The 3975-nt window shown below is 53.6% G+C and overlaps 1 protein-coding gene across 4 annotated transcripts in view; it reads left to right on the top strand.

Annotated features, from left to right (window-relative positions):
* The first annotated feature begins 2121 nt into the window (after positions 1 to 2121).
* The window catches only part of TRPV2 (transient receptor potential cation channel subfamily V member 2), a 27185-nt gene continuing 25331 nt past the window's right edge, over positions 2122 to 3975 (top strand). The window contains exons 1-2 of one of the 4 annotated variants that reach the window (XM_037727232.1): positions 2123 to 2706; positions 3328 to 3400. The gene's annotated coding sequence lies outside the window, so the exon portion shown is untranslated. Of the gene's footprint in view, positions 2707 to 3327; positions 3401 to 3975 lie in introns of all 4 variants that reach the window. The other 3 variants (XM_037727234.1, XM_037727231.1, XM_037727233.1) reach the window with 3 other exon arrangements.

Here is a 3975-nt window from a genome sequence, read left to right as displayed (position 1 = left end):
GATGCTGAGGATATGGCAAAAAGGCAAGATTTCACCCCTTGGAAAATATGGTGGCAAGCATGTGGCCCTGGACTTGAATCCCTGACTTCTCACCTCCCAGTCTTGTGGCCTTGGCCTTACCCATGCTTGGTTTCCTTGTCTGTGAAATAAGGTTGCGCTGGGAGTTATACACTGAGCACTTAGCACAGTGTCTAGTACACAGTGAGTGCTTAATAAGTATTTGTTTTTGTTAAAAGTGAAGCCAGTCACAGTGGCTCATGTGTGTAATCTTAGCACTTTGGGAGGCCGAGGTGGGTGGATTACTTGAGGTCAGGAGTTTGAGACCAGTCTGACCACCATGGTGAAACCCTGTCTCTACTAAAAATACAAAAATTAGCCAGCGGTGGTGGCGCATGGCTGTAATCCTAGCTACTGGGGAGGCTGAGGCAGGAGAATCACTTTAATCTGGGAGGTGGAGATTGCAGTGAGCCAAGATCGTGCCACTGCACTCCAGCCTGGGCAACAGAGTAAGACTGTCACAAAAAAAAAAAAAAAAAAAAAAAAAAAAAAAAAAAAAAAAAAAAAAAAAAAAAAAAAAAAAAAGTGAAACCAGACAGTTAAACAAATATCAACAGTAATAGATAATGACATGTGATGGGGGAGGTACACAGTGTCATGGGGGCACATAGTGGCCATCCTAGCCCAGTCCAGGGTCTAGGAAAGACTATTCAGAGGAAGCAGTGCTTAAGTTGAGAGGTAATGGATGAGCAGGAGTTGGCCAGATAAAGAGGAGAGAGAGAGAGTTGTTTCTGGCAGGTTGAATGGGAGAGGCATGGCGTACTGGGGAGATTGAAATGTGTTCAGAATGTCTAGAGCAGTGCTGTCCAGTAGAACTCTATGTTTGTGAAAAGCTTCTCTATCTGTGTGCTGTCCAATATGGTAGCCACTAGCCACATTTGAAATGTGGCTAATGGCTGGGCACGGTGACTCACGCCTATAATCCGAGCATTTTGGGAGGCCAAGGTGGGGGAATCATGAGGTCAGGAGTTCCAGACCAGCCTGGCCAACATGGTGAAAACCCGTCTCTACTAAAAATACAAAAAATTATCTGGATGTGGGGGTGGATGCCTGTAATCCCAGCTACTTGGGAGGCTGAGGCAGGAGAATCTTTTGAACCCAGGAGGTAGAGGTTGCAGTGAGCTGAGATCATGCCACTTCACTCCAGCAGGGGTGACAGTGTGAGACTCTGTCTCAAAAAAAAAAAAAAGGAAATGTGGCTAAGGGGACAGTAGAATTGAATGTTTACTGTTATTTTACTATTTATTTATTTATTTTTGAGACAGAGTTTAGCTGTTGTCGCCCAGGCTGGAGTGCAGTGGCACAATCTTGGCTCACTGCAATCTCTGCCTCCTAGGTTTAAGCCATCCTCCTGCCTCAGCCTCGAGTAGCTGGGATTACAGGTGCGCATCACCTTGCCTGGCTAATTTTTGTATTTTTAGTGAGACGGGGTTTTACCATGTTAGCCAGGCTGGTCTTGAACTCCTGACCTCAAGTAATCCACCCGCCTTGGCCTCCCAAAGTGCTGGGATTACAGGTGTAAGCCACTGCAGCCCGCCTTGGTTTCCATTTTTTAAAAGATCACTTCAGTTACTGTAAGGAGGATGGATTTCACTTTTTCCTCAATAGCACAGCAGTGCTGTCTGCACTGATTATAGTTAGCCATCCTGTCATTCAAAGTCTTCTTGAACATCACTTGGTGTGGGGCAAGAATGAAGCAGGGAGACCAGTTTGGAGGTGGCTGCAGTGGCCCAGGGGAGCATGAGAGTGTCTTGGACCAGACAGAAAGACACATTTTGGAGGTAGAGCTGATGCCAGGGTTTGGGAGTGAGGAAGAGGAAGTCCTAAGGCTACTTTGGTGGTGGCTGGGTCCCCATCGCCAAGACTAAGTCCAGACCAGGTGGTGAGGTCTGATTTTAGCAGCGCCTGCCCAGCTCCTTGTCTCCACCTGCTGGCTGGTGGTGGAGCACCTTTAGGGGAACTTCAGCCATCACGGTCCTGGGTCACAAGGCTGGGGGAAGGTCCTGGGAGGTGGAAAAGTCCCCCAACTGCTGGGTGGATGGGTGGGCGGGACTGCGTTCCCAGGGGCGTCTGCTGGGCCGAGACTCTCCCTGGGGCTGTCCACATCAGCTCTCTCCCCTGCCCATAACTGGTTCAACTCAGGCCCTGTTATATGGGCCACACAGCTGCTGGAAGGCGTGTGGTCGTCGAAAAGGGGAGGGGATAGATGTCAGTGTAGTTGGGGAAGAATCCCCCATCCATGGCCACTCCCGTCGGAGGCAAGGCCCCACCACCCAAGGGCTGCCTCTGATTGTCCCCCACCCCCACCTGAGACCTCAGTGGCAAGATGGGGGAGGGGAGGGGCGGGGGCGGGGCGAGAGTCAAGCAGGGTGTGTCCAGATGGTCAGTCTCTGGTGGCCAGCCTGTCCTGACAGCAGAGAGTTAAGCTCCCACTCTCCACCCGTGCCGGCTGGCCAGGTGGGCTAAGGGTGACCGAGAGACCAGAACCTGCTTGCTCGAGCTCAGTGCTCAGAGCTGGGGAAGGAGGTTGCGCGGCTCCTCCGCTGTCAGCGCCCGCAGCCCCTCCCGGCTTCACTTCCTCCCGCAGCCCCTGCAACCGAGAAGCTCCGGGATCCCAGCAGCTGCCACGCCCTGGCCTCAGCCTGTGGGGTAAGTCGGTGGGCAATGCTGGGGACATCGGAGGGGGCCGGGTCCCCAAGCCTGACAGTGAATGATGGGGCCGAGAAGGCTGAGTGGGCTCCTGGCTTCTCCAGCCTGGAACCAGTGTCTGTATGGGGCTCCGGCTCCCTCTCCCTGGACCTCCACACCTCTTCCTCTGCTGCCAGGGTGGGTGGGGGTCCCAAGAGGTGGGGTAGGGGTTGGACAGCCAGCTGTTGCTTCTGGGGCTTGGGAATCTTGGGCTGGAGGAATGGGCCAGGGTTTGGTTGGGGACACAGACGGGCTAAATGGTATGAGATGGAAAGGACGTCCTCTTGCCCCAGCGTGGGCAGAAATGGTGGTGGATCACATCTGCAAATTGAGGCAGCTGCGCAGCTTCCCACTTCCCATGTTTCCATGGAAAAATGCCCCACCCGGGTACCCAGGGCTGTGGGAGCCTGAAGAGCTGGGTGGGAGTGGGCCCAGACGCGGCCTGGCCCACCCTCTCCACTTCCCTCTGCTGGTGCTGCTCGTCTCTGCTCTCTGCCCCCTGTCCCCTTCTTCACCCTTCTGTCTCCTTACCATTTTCTGACTTGTTTTCTTTCTTTCTGATCCTGCTTGCTGGGGCCACAGAGGCTCCCCAACCCAAACTGGGGCCCCACCCTCGCCAAGTGATGAAGGCTGTGGTTTCAGTTTTCCTGTGAGGGTAAGATTGTGCTGTTTGCTGAGCTTTCTAGACCGGCCTGGGGCCCAAGGCAGGGTGGTGGAGAGAACCTGGGCCACAGGCTAGGGTCTCCCTGCCCTCGTGAAGCACCAAGAGGCCCCGAGGCACAGAGAGGTGGCATTTGATGCCATCAGAGCTGAGTCAGACTGAAAATATAGACAGACCCTGAAAGGCTTTGAGAACTGAAGAATGTCACGGTAGATGCATGGTTTCAGATCTGGCTCTGCCAACAACTGGTGACGTTGAGAAAGCCACTTCTCCTAAGCCTTAGTAGTCTTGGCAGCAAAATGCAGGGTTTGATAGACACGTGCTTTTCCCAATGGTTTCTCCTTAGAGTTCCCCTTCTGTGGTGAGGGGTTGAGCGACGGGCCCCATCCCAGCCATCGCCCTTTTATTTGGTGGAATATTGGCCGCCAGGCAAGATGTTATGTAAAGAAAGGGTTGGCCGGGCGCGGTGGCTCAAGCCTGTAATCCCAGCACTTTGGGAGGCCGAGGCGGGTGGATCACGAGGTCAAGAGATCGAGACCATCCTGGTCAACACGGTGAAACCCCGTCTC

This window comes from Cebus imitator, unplaced genomic scaffold (genome assembly GCF_001604975.1).
Source record: "Cebus imitator isolate Cc_AM_T3 unplaced genomic scaffold, Cebus_imitator-1.0 Scaffold223, whole genome shotgun sequence".
Classification (NCBI taxonomy): Eukaryota; Metazoa; Chordata; class Mammalia; order Primates; family Cebidae; genus Cebus; species Cebus imitator.
Note: the sequence above shows the minus strand (reverse complement) of the source record. Positions and strands in the feature narration are given on the sequence as shown.